This window comes from Haematobia irritans, chromosome 2 (genome assembly GCF_050003625.1).
Source record: "Haematobia irritans isolate KBUSLIRL chromosome 2, ASM5000362v1, whole genome shotgun sequence".
Lineage (NCBI taxonomy): Eukaryota > Metazoa > Arthropoda > Insecta > Diptera > Muscidae > Haematobia > Haematobia irritans.
In genome coordinates, this window is record NC_134398.1 from 72735062 (window position 1) to 72756544 (window position 21483).

At 28.8% G+C, this 21483-nt stretch overlaps 2 long non-coding RNA genes across 2 annotated transcripts; both read right to left on the minus strand.

The window, feature by feature from the left end:
* Positions 1–9403: 9403 nt before the first annotated feature.
* On the minus strand, positions 9404–9836 carry LOC142225598 (uncharacterized). The gene is made up of 3 exons (XR_012719336.1): positions 9754–9836; positions 9575–9650; positions 9404–9480 (listed from the first exon to the last, which is right to left on the minus strand). It is a non-coding gene; the product is annotated as an uncharacterized LOC142225598 (long non-coding RNA).
* A 2712-nt stretch (positions 9837–12548) lies between these two features.
* Positions 12549–13143, minus strand: LOC142223143 (uncharacterized). Its single transcript, XR_012718601.1, has 3 exons — positions 13019–13143; positions 12859–12951; positions 12549–12788 (listed from the first exon to the last, which is right to left on the minus strand). It is a non-coding gene; the product is annotated as an uncharacterized LOC142223143 (long non-coding RNA).
* Between the last annotated feature and the right edge of the window lie 8340 nt (positions 13144–21483).

A 21483-nucleotide genomic window follows, 5' to 3' on the forward strand; every position in this document is an offset into this window, starting at 1 on the left:
CATCAGACAGTTGAGTCTATGATTTACAATGAAAATGGAGAAACAAAAATTTGAAAACAAGAATCACGCAGAAAAAAAATATTGTTTAGATATAATCACCTCAGCTATTTAATACTATTTAAAACATTTAATTGTATTTGTATTTTGTAAAAAAAAGTGTTTTTGTAAATGGTCCTCCAGTATAATCAAAAACTGATGCTATGTAACGAAGTTAATCTTAGACCACTTCATACAAAGAAACAAAAGAAAGTAACATAAGTAGGTAACGATTACCCGAGTAAAAATTGAGAGATCTAATTTGATACGATTAGAAAAGAGTAGATCCGAAAAATGATAATAACTATTCATATCTAATTCCTATGGAGTTAGATCAGATCGGATCTTCATATTGGCCTAGAACTAATGTCTAAGATATAATTATATCTATCCCTATATAGTTTGATCTGATATTAGATCTCGTCATATATGGAATTATGTAAAATTATCTTCCTAAACATGTTTCAAGGGAAAAATACAATTTTTGACCGATGAACATGGAACACTTTTGTCGCAAACATGTTGTGTTCTATGCAATCATATATATGGTTGCCGAAATCAGATATAGAATTTTCTAAAAATAATATCATTGCAACAAACATATTACATGTTCGCTGTCCAAAAATAAAATTTTGCTTTTGAAACATGTTTGAGGTGATCATATTCCATCTCCAGGTGCATTTTCTAAATATAATAGAGTGTTATAATAGAGGAACGTTTTATTAAATATTAATTCTTATTGCCTACGGTTGTTGGAAAATTTCTTTTAGTTTCAATCTCGATGTATGTATTTGTGCGTGCATGTGATGAGTGAAAACGGAAGGAGATTATTATGAATCGTGCCAATTTCGCAATGTGCATGTGTTAGTATGCTTATGTACTTTAACATTCGGGACATTCGAAATGTAAAAATGCTAAATCCAATCTGAAAATATTACGAATTTTTAAAAATATGTGATGCCAAGCGTTCCACACAAGCAAATTCAAATAGGTTAAAAACAGAGTAAGAATTTATAAAATGGTATAAATCATTTGAATTTTGTCGAAAAAAATGCTAAATCCAATCTGAAAAAATTACGAAGTTTTGAAAATATTTGATGCCAAACGTTCCACACAAGCGTAAGAATGCATTAAAATTCAAAAAAAAATTTAAAAATTATTTATTTTTCAAAATATTACAAAATTTCTTATTCACATCCAAAACATTGAATTCGGATCACACCTAAAGAAGTGATGCAAATTCAGTGCAACGGCTGTTGAAATGGAGGGCTTCCGTCCTATGACAAGCCCATGTTAAATTCATCGCTTCTGCGTCAATTTTGCACCACTTCCGGAACCAAAAAGAACATTTTAATTACTTTTTTGGCGATGCTTTTTTTGCTGGGTTCTTTTGAGACAATGTTTGTTTTTTTTTTTTACAGCTGAAACATAACCTATGTTGTGGAGCGCTCGTTTTGCTTCCATTCACTAGCTTATTTTTGGCAACAGTAGTATTTTTCATTTCTGCCATCATAAGGCGAGTGTCCGCTTCGGTCAACAGTTTTCGGCGGCCTCTGGTTTGCTCTTTGGGAGTATCATTTCGCCTTTTTTGGATGCGAATGACCACAGACTGACTTATATTTAGTTTCTTGGCTATTTTCTGCGATGAAGACCAACTATTAGTTAAGGAAACTATATTGTCCTCCACATCGCGCGATAACTTTTTCATATTAATTTTTACTTGATATTATTGCAGTACGCTTCGAATAAAGCTTTAACTATTACTAGCAAACACGCTTCTAAACTATAAGTTGTATTACTGATCATAAAGAAAGAAACAAACTAACGGTATATATTGGTTTTATGCTGAGTACATCAAAAAGTAAAAAATTGAGTACATGCGAGTTTTTTGTTGTTGTTTATTTATTTCTCTGAATTCTTTACTTTTTGTTTTGAGTTTTTTGTTGTTTTATTTAGAATTGAAAAATGAATAAATAAAAAATAAAATTATTTTGAGTTTTTTTATTGCTGCTTTTTTTATTCGTTTAGAATTGAAAAAAAAAATATTGTGAATTCATTTCTGCGCGCCACTGTATATTAATTTAGAAATTTCTTATAAACATATACATATATGCAGCGTTGCCACTACGAAATTTTATTTTGGGCCAAAATTTTTCCCAAATCGGACCAAAATTCCCTCCAGCGGACCAAATTTCCAATTTCAAATTTGCTTTAAAAAATATTTTATTGTTGTACATATTGCTTTTATTAAAAAAGTAAAATATTTTTCAACTGTAATATGTAAATTTAAAAAAATTGACTTTTTGAAAAGGTCGAATTTTAAAGTCAATTTTAGTTGACATCAACGTGAAATTTTCATTCGATTTTCTGTGATTGAAATGGTATCTAATCCCACACTGAAAAAAGCATTCACGGCTCCAAAGATTTTGTCTTTACACGCATGATTTTGGTATCGATTCCGAGCCAAAGAAGCAGAGAATAGAAGTGAGGGCACAATTACGTCACAATTCCCTTTTACTACAAGTGAAAATTATTTTATGTTTCAAGTAAAAAACGACTTTAAAATAATGTGTTAAAAGACACCTCCTATTTTTAAAAGCTTTTCAACAATATTTCAACGTCAACAATATTTCATTAATTTTGAATATTTTTTCAGGGGTATTAAAATGACTTTAGTAAAACGAAATTTTCTTTCATGTTAGGATACCCAATTTTATGTCGAATCACTTAACTATAAGCACAAACCGACTTCATTGAAATGTTTATAGACTTTGGACAAGGAAAAAAAACTTTATTTCAGAGAAATACGTCTTCTACGCTAAGCAAAATTCGCATTCGTATTTTAAGCACATAAAATCTTCTTTGGCTAGATTTCTTTAGTGATAGATTTTTTAAATATAAAAATTATAAATTTGACCAAATTTATGAAAATGGACCAAAATGGGCCAAATTTCGGTTGGTCCGACCATCGGACCAAATTTAAAAATTTTTGGACCAATTTTGGTCCGATCGGACCAAAACGGCAACGCTGCATATATGTTTAGAAACGTCGGAGAGAGCGGGAGAGTGTAGAGAAAAACGATAACGATGGCGACGGAGATAGATAACAAAATACATGTACAGATAAGGAACATTGCTAGTTTAATTACACCAAAAAAATTTACGTTGTTTGGAATGTAATACTCAAATAAATTACAAACATAACATACAAGTATGTTTATTTGTATTTCAACACAATTTTTTGGAAAGTGGAATTAACAATTCGGGGCCTTCAATAGGATACGCTTAGGGTGAAACATAACATATTTGCACTGTAAAAAAATTTTGTTTGAACAAATTCTCAAAATATATATGCTTGAAGCAGAATATGTGTGTATTTTTTGAAGGTGTATTTATAATCAAGACTATCCATATGAGATTAAAAATAGAACTGTGCGCCGTCGCTAAATATGTTGACTCATCTCGACTCAAATTTAGCGGCCAATTAAATAAAAATATTAGTTTAATTCAGAAAAATTTTTAATATACATATGTTGTATTTTTAGCCAAAATTTGGAATCTTTCACCCACAATCGACCAATATCAAGTTGGTATAATAATTTGAATTTGATTGTAAGATTGGTGGTACAACTTATCTCATTAGCATTCGGATAACTTCAATTTGGACAATTGTCCGCCACCGAACAGACATGTTTATATCGGCTAAGCCGTAAAGCCGAAGGAGGCAACAATTTAATGTCAGCCGCCGATGAAAATGGGTGGGTTTTATTATCTTGCCAAGATTCTACCCAATATACACTCTCAAAGAGTTTTCCATGTGAGACAAACTAAACATTAACGATGTTGCAAATATTAGTAAATCAAAATTTGTATAAAAGCTAACTCCACTTCTAAGTTAAAGTCAATATCAAAATTCTATATATAAAATCCCTATATATTATATTCATTTTCGACAAAAAAAAAAAAAAAAAAAAAAACAATATCAAAAATAAGCAAATCATGCACTACAATCAATAAATAAAAAAATATTTTTAAACATTTTTACATGGAGTATTCGATCCCTGCAGAATATTGGTGTCGTAAAAATTATATCAAAATGCATTGACAAGTCACCATATTTTTTTCATCGCTCAGCTTCTGAGTGCTTCCAAAAATGTGTCATTTGTCTGCAAATAAATATGAGTGTAGTGACTTTCTTTAAGTTTTACCCATTATTATATTTAAGACTTACCAATTATTATAAACTATAGTTTATACACTGAAAAAAGTTTCCGTAGTTAAACTAACGGTAAATTTAACTTTTTTATTGGAAAAAAACTATATGCTAGTAGCTAAATTATATTATTTTTTGCGAAATTTTCCACAGCCTAATGCATTTTTCGTTTATTTAAGTATGTCTGAGACGTTTCGGCGCCAATGATTTTCTTCTTTCGTTTTAGTTAATTTTTATACCCTGCGCCACACTTTGGAACAGGGTATTATAACCCAGCAAAAAAAGCGTCGCCAAAAAAGTAATGAAAATGTTCTTTTTGAATCCGGAAGTGGTGCAAAATTGACGCAGAAGCGATGAATTTAACATGGGCTTGTCATAGGACGGAAGTCCTCCATTTCAACAGTCGTTGCACTGAATTTGCATCACTTTAGGTGTGAACCGAATTCAATGTTTTGGATGTAAATAAAAAAATTCTGTGATATTTTGACAAATAAATAATTTTTATAATTTTTTATAATTTTTAATGGATTCTAACGCTTGTCGGAAACTTTTGACCTCAAATATTTTCAATAATTCACAATTTTTCCAGATTGGATTTAGCATTTTTGTCAACAAAATTTAAATGATTTGTACCATTTTATGAATTCTTACTCTGTTTTTAACCTATTTGAAACAAAAAAAGTTAAAATTATCCATTAAAAGTATTAAAAAACCCAGTTATAAAAAATTGAATTAAAAGAACTTCCTGGGTAGTTAAAATAAAGAACATCATTGGGAGTTCATCTTCCGGAAGTGCTTTTAAAGTTGTGCCTTTGGAAGAACTTCCAAATTTTTTTGCTGGGAAGTTAGTACATATGTTTGCAACACCCAGAAGGAGACGAGATAGACACATGGTGTCTTTGGCAAAAATGCTCGGGGTGGGCTCTTGAGTCGATATATAGTACTATAGTCAAGTGTGTCAATTTTTATTGAAATCGGTTCAGATTTAGATATGGCTCCCATATATATCGTTCGCCCGAATTACACTCATATGACCACAGTGGCCAATGTTTTACTCCGATTTAATTGAAATTTTGCACAGGCAGTAGAATTAGCATTGTAGCTATGCGTGCCAAATTTGGTTGAAATCGGTTCAGATTTAGATATAGCTCCCATATATAGCTTTCGCCCGATTTACACTCATATGACCATAGAGGCCAATTTTTTGCTCCGATTTAGTTGCAATTTTGCACAGGGTGTAGAATTAGCATTGTAGCTATGCGTGACATTTTTGGTTAAAATCGGTTCAGATTTATATATAGCTCCCATATATAGCTTTCGGCCGATTTACACACATATGACCACAGAGGCCAATTTTTAACTCCGATTTAGTTGAAATTTTGCACAGGGAGTAGAATTAGCATTGTAACTATGCGTGCCACATTTGGTTGAAATCGGTTCACATTTATCTATAGCTCCCATATATATGTTTTTCCGATTTCGACAAAAATGGTCAAAATACCAACATTTTCCTTGTAAAATCGCCACTGCTTAGTCGAAAAGTTTTAAAAATGAGTCTAATTTACCTAAACTTCTAATACATATATATCGAGCGATAAATCATAAATAAACTTTTATGAAGTTTCCTTAAAATTGCTTCAGATTTAAATGTTTCCCATATTTTTTTTTTTACTAACATTGTGTGCCACCCTAGTGATATTTAATTGTATGTATTTGGGACAAACCTTTATATATAGCCCCCAACACATTTGACGGATGTGATATGGTATCGAAAATTTAGATCTACAAAGTGGTGCAGGGTATAATATAGTCGGCCCGCCCGACTTTAGACTTTCCTTACTTGTTGCTGTAATTTCGTGAACTGCAATTAAAAAGTATAACAGGGCATAAAATTTCCTTGTTTTAACAACGATTTGTGGAAATCTCAAAATGTGGAGTAAAATTTAGTTCAATTTTCTTGCGAGGTAATCTACTTTTATTGGTTTATTGGGAGTAATTTCAATTAATTGGCAAACAAATAACATATTTTTATATTTCTTCCAACTAACCCCGAACTTCGTGGCACAAAGATGTATTGAAAATCACAAATTCGATTTCCTATATATAACGGGCTGGAATTTACAGATTTTCTATGTCATGTCCAGTTACAAGCTATTCAGTAATGTTTCCAACTAAGTGTACTTTTGCAATAATACTTCAATATCGTAGACTATACGTTTAGTTATTTATCTTTTTATTCTTAATAAGGTGATTTTTGAGTGTTAATTACATTACACTCAGGGAGAGAAAGCGTAGTAACTCAAAATGAAATTTTCATTATTCATTAAAAATTCTCCCATTTTTTACTATTCTTTCATTCACTATTCATCATTGTCTTCAGAGTTAATACTTTTTTATTGTTATTTTTTGTATCTACTGAAAAGTACAATATTTAGAGTTACTACCCTTTTGTTTAATAGGTGCGATATGTATTATCTATGAGAAGCATTAAACATATTTTGCCTTTTCTGTAAATTTAGTTTGTAAGAAAAGACTGCATTAAAAATATGCACCCAGAAAAAAGTGACCACTTCTTTAAGTTAAAATGAACTCATTGTGAAGAAAGTTGAACTTCGTATAGCGCCAAAGACATTTTTATTTGTTTGAACGATGTGATTTTCGTAGAAATTAGGTAGAATGCATTCGATATATTAGTTAACATTTTCCACTATACTACAGAATGAAAAAATTTAACTGAATTGAATTCATATATGGAATGATTTTATTGAACTTTTTTCATTCATTTGGAAAAATCTTACATATTTGTGGTAAACCTTTTACTTCGTTTTTATATACAGTTTTGTTTATTTATATAGACATTTTTCTTCAATAAAAGACATGTTTTATTAATATATTAAATATATTTATTAAAAATTAACAGCATCAACTGGCCTTGAAATATTAGCTTATTATTCCACTATTTCCAGTTTCCATGTAAAGTAACCAACTGCAAAACGTAATTCTTTTCTTCTTCTTGTTCCTTTCACTCTTAATAAGATGTTGCGTAACGATTTTGTCCTCCTTTTACAATTTCAATACCTACAAAAAAACCATAAACCAATTTTTTCACAAAAGTTTAGCGTCACTCTATGAATGTTACCTGATAATTTATTTCAAAATGAAGACGAATGAAGGGGTTGTTGTTCTGTTGCTGTTTTCTTTCTTTATACACCATCACGAACATTGATAGACTTATTGTTTGTTATTTATGTTCAATAATTTTGAAAAAAGACAAATGTTCACACTAATTTAAAATAAATATTTAATTTGTTATTTATTATATTATTTTACTATATTATTTCTTAACAATCTCTCCGTATACCATAACAACGCGATTCCAACTAAAAAACAACCCACGCGCAAAGATATCGATGACAGGTATCGATTACAGGTAGATAAAATAAATATAGGAAAATTTCCTATATTCTAACCAGTGTGTTTCCTTAAGTTTTGAAAGGATTGAATACTTCTTGGTACGAATGACCTAAAATATTTTTCTATGCCAAGTATGATGTATGTATGATAAGCTTTCTATAATAAAGGAAGTCAGTGTTATCGTTTTATAAGAAATTTTACAAAATTTGAGGAAACTTGGTTTTAGTTCGGTTTTTGCTTATTTTTACGAATGCTTTGTTATCAGTGAATAAAATTTTCTTCTTCAGTAGTAAATTCTTATACCCAGCGAAGAAAACAGTATTAGTAAAATTCTACGCCTTATTCTAGTTAATGAACTATTCCTAACTGCTTTAAGTTTAGGATTTTTTTTACTGAAGCAAGTCAATTTTATTATTTTAAACAAAAATTTAACTTAATGGAAATAAAATGGCTAAACTAAATAGATAAACATTTTTTCCTTTAGTTTCGAAAGCACTTTTTTCTGGGTATGTTCTCATTTTTTTTAATTTAATTAAATTTACTTTATTTTATTTATGTTTATAAAAAGACTGAATTATAAATGTTTTGTTGTGTTTTTATTATTTATTTAAATATTTTAATAAATAGTTTTATTCCTCACATTTAGGGATTTACGAAATCCAGATTTTTTTTAAATCCAGCCAACTTTTTCCAAAAATCCAGACAATAGGCCATTTGAATCTGGCAACCCTACACTGAAAAAACAGTGAACCCTTTTCTATTGCAAAATGAACTAAACTGTAGTAATATTGACCATGATTTAGCCCTTAAGATTTTTTTCAACTTGTCTAGTTTATAATTTTCTTAAATTTTAGTTCATCTATATCATTGTAGTTTAGTTCATTTTTACAACACCATAAGATTTATATACCCCTACCAAGTTAAAAAGTCAGTATTATTTTGGTTTACTTGCTTATTTTGTGGGAAACCCGATAATAAAAATTGGTTAACAGTCTCTTTAAAATGTCGACGACTAAACTATTTTTAAATCAATCATTCCACAGTACAGAGAAATTAAATAATTAAAGGAACAACAAACCGTTTTACTATTATGAAAATTTTCATACATTAAAATTAAACTTTCTTTAAGCAAAAGTACTTTATTATAAAAACTTATGATGAAAGTTTTTAATACAATGTTTTTTTGTGAATAAAAATGATGACCACGTGGAACAGAGAGTAGTTCATTTGAACCCGCTGTTTGGACATTTTGACTTATCCTTTTTTTATTCATCGTAGGTACACTGAAAAAATAGTGAACCCACCAGGAAGAAAACTTTTGATTAATTTTAGAAAATTTTGAATATTTTTAGAAATTTTTAACTACACAGTATTACAAGCGCTGGCATCGCGCCGATATCACAAAAATAAGTAAAAAATTTTCGACAAATTCAAGAAAATTTATTGGACATAAATAATTTTTTTCACTTTTTAAAGAAAATTTTGTAGTTTGAAGGAAAAAATTGGAGTTCAAAATTGCAAGAATGTCTTTAGTGACATACGAAGTTCATGATGGGCGCTTTTGTAGTAAAATTTACAAATTTGAAGAAATAATGAACTATTTTATGACAAATACGAATTTAGTAAATCTCTATCCTTAACTTGTGTATAATTTTGTCCCATCTTTTAGTTCATTTAACTAACGTACGCAAATAATTATTAGAGTAAATGAAACTTTCACCAAATATAATAAGTTCATGAACTAAAATATAGTTAAATTGGCTTTAGTGAAATAGTGAGTTCACTTTTTTTTGAGTGTAGTTTTTTCACATATCTTGCTGGAAAAAATGGAAACAAAAATGAAAATTGTTAAAAACTAACACCATGTAATGAAATATAATTTTTAATTCTTCATTTTAGCTTGTAACTTACCATATTTGGGGCATTTTATCAAATGGTGTAAAGAATTCAACTTTTCTTTGGAAAACGTATCTCATAAAATGTGTACCTGAAACAATTAGAAAAATAATGAAGTATTCTATCGATGAGAAGGATATAATAAAATAAATATTCTAGTTGAAAGAAAGCCAAGGTTTTAATATAAAACTTACCAATTCTCTATTAAATTGTACGCTGAGGGGAAATATAAAAAGTTGTCCAAATTTATTTGGGTTACTCTGAAATTAAATATTAAATAAAATTATTGAATAAGTTTTCAAAAAATCTAATAAAAAAATAATAATATGCATTAAAAACCAAATATTCTTGATAACCCTAGACAGTCATCATTTGTCAAAATGACGACAAGTAATTTAATTTTCGATTTAAAATGCATTTTAGTCTATTGGGAAATGGTGAATTTAAGTTGTACTAATTCGACAGTTTTATGAATTTTTGTTTTATACTACTTAAAACCAAATTGAATAAGAAAATAAACTCAAGTTTGGTTCACTTTTTCGCTCACGATGAAAATTTTAGCGTCTTGAAATGAGCCGTAGTCAAAATGACAAAGTCTGACGTTAATGTACAAAAAATAAGGATGACTGCCCAGGGCTAAAAGAAAGTTAAAGAATCCTTACAAATTCACTATTAAATTACAGGCAAAGGAGTACTAACAATTTGTCCAAATGTTTAAGGGGTTATTCTGAAATTAAATATTTGTTTTTACATTAAAAATATTACATTGGTTTCCAAAAAATTTGATTAAAGAAATACTAAAATAAGGTATTAAAAACCTGTAATTTTGATGATAAAAAGGTCATAAAAACGTAAATATTCTAGTCGAAAAAAGGCAATTTTTAAAAGAAAACTTACCAATTCTCTATATTTTAAATTTGCTCGAATCCATCTGGAGTTGATCTGAAATTAAATATTATTTTTACAACAAAGAAAACCATTAAACTGATTTCCAAAAAAAATAATTAACAAAATATAATATACATAAAAAATATTCTTTTTAAAAGAAAGTCATATTAAAAAAATACTTACCAATTTATGAATAAACTATACGCTGAGATATAACAAAAATTTTCCAAATTCATCTGGAATTGAATATTATTTTTTTACATAGAATAATAAAAATTTCAATACACTTTCAACATATTTTCCTAAATATTCTTAATAACTTTTTTCTAAACTACTGATAAAATATTAATAACTTTCATTTAAAAGGTTTAATTAACAAACACCAATATATGTCTCAAAAATCCAAAATACTCCACGTCTTTATATTCCCTTGTTGCATACCAGCTAAAAAGATGCAACAGCCCACGCCAACGCCAACTATACAACTGAAGCATGCCAAACAAAACCAAGCAAAGCCAAAACATTCCTACAACAACAAAAACACATGTGCCTTTATTGAAAACAACACCTCATCCAGCCAAATAAACCATCCGCGAATAACAAACACACACACACACAAACCACTAAATGGACAACAATAAAAACAACCCCACACTCATGTATACACAACAAAACTCAAGTAACATCATCTTTACATTAATCACATTCCACTATGCCGATAAAGATCTCTGTACTATGCATTAGTTCATAGCATCTGCTGACAATTTACTCTAAGAATAATATTCGTAAAGGCACACCAGTTTATGAACGATGAAACGTTTAACTTAAAATTTGCAAAATTTTCATGAAATGTTATCTCCCATTTTTGACGAAAATATCTATAAATTTAATTACATGTGAACTAAAAATATTTCATTGTGTAATTTTTTACCAACAATTATTAACTATAGGAATTGTCAGTAAGAAATTGCTATCCACTTTCAAGTTCATTTTTCGTAAAAAAATATTTTCTCATACAAAAAAATCTTGTAGTAAATTGCACTTATTATTTAGAAAATACTTTACATTTCACAAGTAGTTTTATAACATGACAAACGAATTTTTAACTACCAGTTAAGAAATTTTTTAAGGAAATTTCCATCGTATTTTGTAGGCCATGAACTAAACGATTGCTACTTAGAATTTGTAAAATTTTCTTTCGCGTAGTTAATTTTCGTTCAAGATACGAAAAATGAACTAAAATTCTGGAAAATTCTTGTAATAAATTATTGTAAAAATCTTCTTAAATTTACGAGACACTTTTTTTTCTGTGTAGGTGGCCTGAGAGTTAGTATAAATTTCAAGCAATATGAATGAATGAATATGGGACGTAAATTAAACAGACGATGTATGTTAATGCACATTTTCATCCAGAAGTTGTTGATATGAAAAAAACATAAAACCTTATCGATAAGCCACCATTATTTTTCGGTCGTAATGTGTCCAAGAATGTACCATTCAAAGATTTTAGTTATCTGCAAAGAGATTTGAGTTTAGCGACTTCCTTAAAGTTCTCATTTAGTTTTTATTTTTACTTACCAATTATTATAAAATATTTTGAGTAGTGTCAGTTAATTTATAATTAAAATTAAAAAAATGTAATTTAAGATCCATATTTTTTATGGATACAAAGTACACCGAAAAAAAAGTTTACTATTGTTTACGAAAAATGAACTAACCCATAGTAAGAATGACCATGATTTGGCGCCAAAGATTTTTTTCATCTAGATAAGTTCATGATTTTCTTATAAATAAGTTTATGTATTGCATCGTATTTTAGTTCATTCTTACTACGCTGTGGGAAGAATGTACTTATACTCATTCAAAATATTCCTGCTATCCGGAAAAATAAACAAGTTTTTGGGAATCCTATATTTAGAAATTGGTTTCAAATAAACTGTTTATCAGTATAATTTTCAAAGAAGTAAATAAATTGAGGAATTAAAGGTACAACAAGCCTGTATACAACTAAGACATTTTTCGTACAATATAAGACAATTTTTCATAACTACCAGTATTTTATTTCAAAAAATTATTATTATATTACATAAAACTATGGCTTATGATATACAATAAAAGAAATGTTTTTATTCGTACGCTGTATGCTGTTACTTTTCGGTAGTTAGTAATTGCTTCTTCAAAAGAGTAATATTCAATGTTAGTAGAATGAAACTAATTAATATGAATTTCCATTTTCTATCCATATGAAAGATATATGCCATAAGTTGCTAATTTCATTTCATTTTTCTCCAATTTCACCGATTTCGCTAGTTTTTGTTGTGTGGATTTGCGTCATAAGCCTCTGAAGTTAAAAAGGTATATAAAATATAAAAATATTATCAAATTCTATGGTATTTTGATCTTTAACTTACAAGAGAATTGTCTTAGAGCAAATAGGGATATCAGCTTAGTTAGCATTAAACAGTAAGAAGATTCCAAAAAATACCATTAGATTTGCTGTCATCCTGCAAATGAAAATTATTTTTAATAAATAGAAATTTTGGCTTTATTACAAATGGACGAAAAACTTACCACATTGAAAAAAATCATCCAATTACTACATTAGTGGAATCATATCCATGCACAAATGGGACATTTTTGAAATCCTTCTCAGAATATAAATGAAATAAAAATATTATAAAATAAGATATAATTTCCACTTGTCAATATAGCATTTAGTATTTAAGGTGGATATTGAGTTCGAGTTTAGTGGCTAAAATCCCAATTTTTCATGATTAGTTTTCTTTAGAAATACATGGGAACAAAATTGAACCGTTTTTGTGTTCGTTTAAAATTTATATCAAATTTTTAGTAATTTGAGGTCGCTGAATCCAAATTTACACTTGTTTTTTTAAGAGCTCGACTTTTTGAGATATACGGTTATGTTCAAAATTAAGGCACTTCCGCTATATTATTGGAATAACTTGAAAACAATTCATCATATTAAATTAAAACAACAGCGTTCTACATAAGCTTAAAAACGATTTTCTGTTCTTAATCGTGTAATCCATTTAAAGAATATAAACTTAATAAAAAACTTGTTTCGAGCTATTCTCCATCAAGTTATATTTAAATTTGCATCGAAGGCGTATAATTTTATACTTTTCTTACTGATTTATTTCTGATTTTAGCACCTAAACTCGAACTTAGTACACACCTTAAGGACTCGCTATAACATAAAAATATAGACTCAAAAAATTGTACTGTGATCCAGATGTAGAGTAAATATAGATCATTTTATTACCACTCATTATGAATATTTTTATGTAAACCAATTTAAAACCGCACTAATTTTAAATTATTAATAGAAATATACAGTTTCTTAATATGTGATTTATTTTAGAGTTATTTATTTTTTATCAATATAAAGTGTTTTTGTTTTCTCTAACATCACACCATTCACTTATCAGTTTCTAAAATGTTACGAAATAAATGTATTTTTATTAATAAACACAAATACCACACGCTAGCGCACCACGTGTGCGCTTCATAAATGCATCAACAGAACTGAATGCACCAATAAAACTCAAAGACACAAATAGTCATAAAGGACACATATGTAAAGAAAAACAACTCCACACACACATGATCCCTTTCTGATCTCGCTATTGCAACAAAACAACTATCACCACAAAAGATACCAACAACACACATTCCATAACATCATCGCAATAACAAACACAAACAAAAAAAAAGATGATGCAATAATTTCATAATTTCTTCTCACTTCAATTTCCAGTATCACGTTTATTGATTAGTTGGTATTCTATCTATAGGATAAGGTAAAATATATTCAAAATTTACGAGGAATCCATAAAAAATTATATACACCCGTCAAGGATTAAATTAACTACTTTTTATTCTACTTTATCTAAAATTTTCAATGTGAGGAAATATACTCCAACTTATAGTAAAAACCGAAATAAGCTGTAGGAAGCCGCCATACGAATCGGTACTGTGGTTAAGTTAATTTTTACTACAAAAATTTTTTTCCATACAAAAATTTTTCTTAGTAAATTGTCCACATTTCGTAGTAAGATTTTTATATCGCCTATGTCTTTTTATAATACAATCAACGATGCATTAACTATTGTATTGGAAATTTATTTAAGGAAAAATCCGTCCCATTTCGTAGTTAGTGAACTAAAAAACATTTACTGAAGTTTTATAAGTTTTCCTTTAGCTAAGTTAATTTTCGCAGTGGTTACGAAAAATGAACTATATTACAGTAAATTTTTTGAACTATGTGGAAGTTAAACTGGTCCTAAAATTAACAAGACACCTTTTTTCTGTGTAGTATTGAAAACCACATGTTTTTTCGTTGCATTTTAGGGAAGTAATTTTTCAAAGTTTTCTCCAATCATTTTCAACATATTTTCAAAGATTACTTCCAAATTTTGGCGCTTTTGAAGTAATTCGCAAACAATTTGAAAATTTGTTGATGATTTCTCACAAACAATGTTTTTTGTACCTTGCCCACGCTTACAATTTAGCTCCCGGTAATACTGCAGATAAGTAGTTTCCTTTTACGACATTCCTTTGAAAAAGTAAACAAAGTTTCCATTTAAATATACTTACTTACCAATATTTTTTGGTAATAAGAATTTTGCTGGGTAAATGCAATCAGTACAAAAACAGAATTTAGTTAAGTGTGTGGTATCACAATTGAATAGTTAGGCAGGCATGTCTAACATGGCCACTTTTACAATGTAATGCCTCAAATAGTTTCATATCGCTAACTAAATTAATTTTCTGTCTTGAGATTTATTGCTCTTTGTGATTCGCACTTAATCGACCTAGTTTTTTTTTGTAAAGCCTATTCTTTCAAATGATCAATTTATGCGTAACACCATTTGATAGCAGTTTTTTGCAAGTGTTGCTTGTTACTAATACAATTATTTACAGGCAATCACTTAACTATAATGGGACCATTAATTATAAGAAAATATTTGTTTTAGCCAAACTATTTGAAGTGTGATAAAAAAATACAAGAATCGATTTAGAAATATTTGTTGTGCTAGCCGACTATTGCATCATGTTCGATACTCAAAAAGAATGATTGATCATTGAGCTGGATGGTATTGGCATATTCCATTTATTTCCCCATAAAAAACCAACTCTTTCCTCCATGTACACATTATGCGGATTCACGTACCGGTGCCACTAATTAAAACCGACACATTCACAATTGTCTCAGACTATTGAACATTAGATGACTTATTTGTCGAACATCATGCTCGGCATATGTTTAAAATGATAAATTGAAGATTTTTGTTGGGTTATGGAGACAAGTTTCCAAAGTGTTCCACTTTTCCATTTGGCAGGCTGGCAAAGTTAAAAAAAATATTTCAAATATTGCGTTTAAAATAATTGCAAAATATTTGTGTTTGCATTTAAGCAAATTGCTTACAGCACAACTATTTCACATCGTTCAAAGTTCTATGAATTTCAAAACGAATCTCTTGGGAATTCAGAAAATGGCCATTGATTTCAATACTCAAATTAGTTTGAGAAGTCATGCTAAAATGCTGGTGGCATGAATGATATCTCACAAATGGAAAGACAAGATTCTTTCCAGTTAACCAATATGGTAAGTGTATATCAAACCCCGTATGTGTCGTGTTGTCTGTCTAAATACTTAAATTCAATTGAAGATAATCTAGATCTGCTTGAAAAAAGGGCATATCTAAGTTGATAGTCAAGGATGTAGGCATTTAAGTGTTTGCACTCAAACAAAAAGTGAACTCACTATTTCTATAAAGCCAATTTAACTATATTTTAGTTCATGAACTTATTATATGTGGTGAAAGTTTCATTTACTCTAATAATTTTTTGCGTACGTTAGTTAAATGAACTAAAAGACGGGAAAAAATTATACACAAGTTAAGGACAGAGATTTACTAAATTCGTATTTGTCATTAAATAGTTCATTATTTCTTCAAATTTGTAAATTTTACTACAAAAGCGTCCATCGTGAACTTCGTATGTCACTAAAGACATTCTTGCAATTTTGAACTCCAATTTTTTTCTTCAAACTACAAAATTTTCTTTAAAAAGTGAAAAAAAATTATTTATGTCTAATAAATTTTCTTGAATTTGTCGAAAAATTTTTAATTATTTTTGTGATATCGGCGCGATGCCAGCGCTTGTAAGACTGTTTAGTTAAAAATTTCTAAAAATATTCAAAATGTTCTAAAATTAATCAAAAGTTTTCTCCCTGGTGGGTTCACTGTTTTTTCAGTGTGTGGTGGAAACAAAAAATATTGGAACGTATTTGGTCTAATTCGTTAATGTAACTTTATTTTAAGTACACACAAAAAAATGTTTTCATTTCAATCGCAAAAATCGAGGATTCAATCATTTTTTTAATTGAAATGTCTTCAATTTCGAAAATGATAGTATCAAACACCCATTTTGATTGAAAACCAACACCATTATCAATTAAACATTTAATTGACTTTTTTACGGAATCAATTAATTGTGTGATTGAATCAATTAAAAAATTCAATGCATTAATTGAATCAATTAAAATTTTAATTAATTTTTGTGAATTATGCTATAAACAAAAGAATTTGGTTCTTGTTATTTGTGTGTTTTGTTCTAACATAACTTACACATACAATTACGATCAATTATCAATCAACTAAAGGGTGGACAAATATATATATATATATAGACCATTATCCTCCTTATCATAATAACCATGTCAACATGCTCTTTCTAATATGTAAATACGTCTAAATTTCCATTTTTATTATTTTTACGAATGCTTTATTATCAGTGGATAAAATTTTCTTGTTCAGCAGTAAATTCTTATACCCAACGAAGAAAACTATAAAAAAAATTAAAAATAACGAAAGAGCACTATGCTCTTTTGAGAGTTGGGACAACAAAATGAAAAAAGGAGGAAATAATGAAAAATTAAACAGTAAAGTTTAGTTCCTCTTTATTAATAAGTAGTCCAAGAGGAGTTGACGGACACCTTCAAATATAAAAGCGGGCATTAAGTTCGAGTTTTGCAGCTAAAACAATTGAAAAATTTTATTTTCTTTAAAATGAATTATTAAAGAAAAGTAAAAGGCAACACAGCGTCATTTTAGAGCGATAATGCCAACTTAATACACGCAGAGAGGGAATATGATCACCACAATCATGTTCCAAGAGCAAAATGTTACTTTTTCACGGAAAATATGTAGCATGTTTGTCGAAACCATATTATTTTCTTGGAAATTATGTATCTAATTTCGGAAAGCATGTTATGTTTGACGAGAAAAGAATATTTTTGCGACAAAAATGATACATGGTCGCTGTGAAAAAGTAACTTGGTGCTCTTGAGACATGTTTGAGGTGATCATATTACTTCTCTGGGTGTACCGGCCTTAAAGATAAAACTGAAATTAAGTACAAAACACGATAAGTTTTAAATGCAATGGTGTTAAATGCTAGTAAAAAAATGTTCACGCCTAAATAAATTTATGTGTATATTATAAAATTATTTATATATGTTTATACTCGACTCCACGTTCTTCTTTTGTTAGAGTTTTTGAATTCCTTCCAAAATTTCAAACTTTTATACCAAAACCATTTTTTTGTTACAAAATTGTTATTTTTGCAATTAAAAAAATAATATTTTATCCAAAAGCTCAGTCCATTTCGTTTATATCAAGCACTGTTCTTTTCGGATTGTAAATCTTTAATAACACACATTTCGAAGTTTCATTGTAAAAATGTAATTTATTATTATATAAATATAAATACAAAAAAAAATGGTGTTCGGTCGGAGCTGGGATTGAACCCAGGACCCTTTGCATGCAAGGTGGACATGCTAACCACTGATCCACGTGGCCACAAATATATGTTTGTGTTGAATAATGTTTTGTTTGCATCGGCTCGTGGGCGCTGCAAACTATGCTATATAAATGTAACTTATAACGATAATTCTATTAATATAATATATTGGTGACTATAACAGCTACGTAGCCCAGTGATAGTGTGTTGGCTTACAAATTGCTTAGTTTCTGGTTCGATCCTCCGTCCAGGCGAAAGGTAAAATTTAAAAAAATTATAAAATTTAATAATTTCTTCAACATTATTTGTATTACAGAAAAAGTTGCCAAGAACTAAAAAATTCGTGGAATTGAAAATTATGTGAGGGAATGGGCACAATCTTCTTTGGGGAAATTTCTTCCAAGCATATAATATTTTTGGGCTCAAAATGCTTCCAAACATATTATATGTTCACATAAAAAAATATAATATTTTTCGGCAGTATCCAATAATATATGTGCTTCCTGAAAATATGTTTGGAACATACACCCAGAAAAAAGTGACCACTTCTTTAAGTTAAAATGAACTCATTGTGAAGAAAGTTGAACTTCGTATATGATTTTCGTAGAAATTAGGTAGAATGCATTCCATATGTTAGTTAACATTTTCCTATATTTATGTACCACTATACTACAGAATGAAAAAATTTAACTGAATTGAATTCATATATGGATTGATTTTATTGAACTTTTTTCATTCATTTGGACAAATCTTACATATTTGTGGTAAACCTTTTACTTCAAAATAAGAACTGCTTACCTTCGTTTTTAAATACATTTTTATTTATTTATATAGTCATTTTTTTCTTCAATAAAAGACATATTTTATTAATATATTCAATATATTTATTAAGAATTAACAGTATCGATTGGCCTTGAAATATTAGTTTATTATTCCACTATTTCCAATATCCATGTAAATTCACCAACTGTAAAACGTAATGATTTTCTTCTTCTTGTTCCTTTCACTTTTAATAAGAAGCCGCGTAACGATTTTGTCCTCCTTTTACAATTTCAATACCTACAAATATAAAAAATCATAAACCAATTTTTTCACAAAAGATTAGCGTCACTGTATGAATGTTACCTGATAATTGAAGATTCAAAAATGAAGACGAATGAAGGGGTTGCTGTTTTCTTCCTTTATACACCATCACGAACATTGATAGACTTATTGTTTGTTATTTATGTTCAATAATTTTGAAAAACTAAAAATGTTCTCACTAATTTAAAATAATATATATTTTATTTGTTATTTATTATATTATTTTACTATATTAGTTTTTAACAATCTCTCCGTATACCATAACAATGCGATTCAAACTAAAAAAACAACCCACGCGCAAACATATCGATTACATCGATGACAGGTATCGATTACAGGTAGATAAAAGAAATATAGGAAAATTTCCTATATTCTAACAAGTGTGTTTCCTAAAATTTTTGAAAGGATTGAATCCTTTTTAGTACCAATGAACTATAATATTTTTTTAGTTCGGTTTTTGTTTATTTTTACGAATGCTTTGTTATCAGTGAATAAAATTTTCTTGTTCAGTAGTAAATTCTTATACCCAGCGAAGAAAACAGTATTAGTAAAATGCCATGCCTTATTCTGGTTAATGAACTATTCGTAACTGCTTTTAGTTTAGGAGTTTTTTACTGAAACAAGTAAATTTTATTATTTCACACAAAAATTTAACTTAATAGAAATAAAATGGATAAACTAAATTTATAAACATTTTTTCCTTTAGTTTCGAAGGCACTTTTTTCTGGGTGTATGTTAGAGAAGCGATTTGTTTTAAAAGATCAATACGGTACTCACCTTTTTATTGCAAAAATATTCTTATACTAGACGTTTTTTTATTAAAATGATGGAGTTGATTGATTGACCAATTTGACGAAATAAAATTGCTCACTAAAGGAAAGGAATAAAAAATTCAAAAATATATTAATTTAGTCCGTTTAATATAAACAGGCTTCAATGGAAACCGCCATTCGCATCAGAGATGGTCCCAGTAGCAATTATTTGGGGTTTTTACTGTCAAAAAGTTGTAAACGTCGAAAACGCCATAATCCTGTGTAAAACGTAGTAAATATCAAAACAAATAATTAAAGTAGAAAGTCGGGCGGGGCCGACTATATCATACCCTAAACCACAATTACTGAAATAGTAATCTTTAGCATTTGTGGGGTAACATTGATATAGGTCTGGGAGATAAACCGCAGTTGTATATTTAAGAAAATTAAGGGGTACATGTTAATGGGTGCTTTGTATTAATCTGACAATAGCTCATAGTCAGTGTTGCCAGGGAAAATGTTCGGTTTACCCTACAAGGACAAAAAAAAAGTTTCCTACTTTCTCATACATTCCCAAACAATTTTCCCTACAATATTTTTCGTTAAATTTAAAAAAAATTTACAAAACAAAAATGGTTGTAAGGACTTTATTATCTTAAAACATGAATATGCAACGTATATAACTTAGAATATAAATTTGTATTACCACCACGGTTGCCACAGTTGATAGAATTCTACCCAAAATAGTGCTTTTTTGTTCAATCTCTATAAAAATAAAATTTTGGGAAAAGTTTCTATAAACAAATTTTTGTGAGAAATTTTTCTGTAGAAATAAATATTGACAATAAATTCTATAGAAATAAAATTTTGAGAAAAAATTACATAGAAATAAAATTTTGAGAAATGTTTTTATAGAAATAATATTTTGAAAAAAATTTCTATAGAAATACAATTTTGACAAAATTGTCGATAGAAATAAAATGTTGACAACATTTTCACAGGAATAAAGTTTTGACAAAAATTTCTATAGAAATATTTGATTGGTAGATTTGTGGTAATTTGTGGTAATCTTCAAATGTTGTTAGATTTTTTTTTTGGCACGAGTGGTAACTGTTGTTACCACACATTGTTAATGAACAAGCCTTGCCGGCTTCTAAGTTCCTCCTCTAGAGCCACCAAAATGTAAAAATTATTACAAATTGTGTTGAGTGAAAATGTCCCTACATTGTGGCCCTACGTCCCTACAAGGCGCTAAATATTAGAAAACCCCTACATATAGGGAATTTCCCCTACTTGTAGCAACACTGGTTGTAGTTCATATTGCACCTACGGAGTTAGTATGCCACTAATATTGAGCCGATTATTAAACAAGTA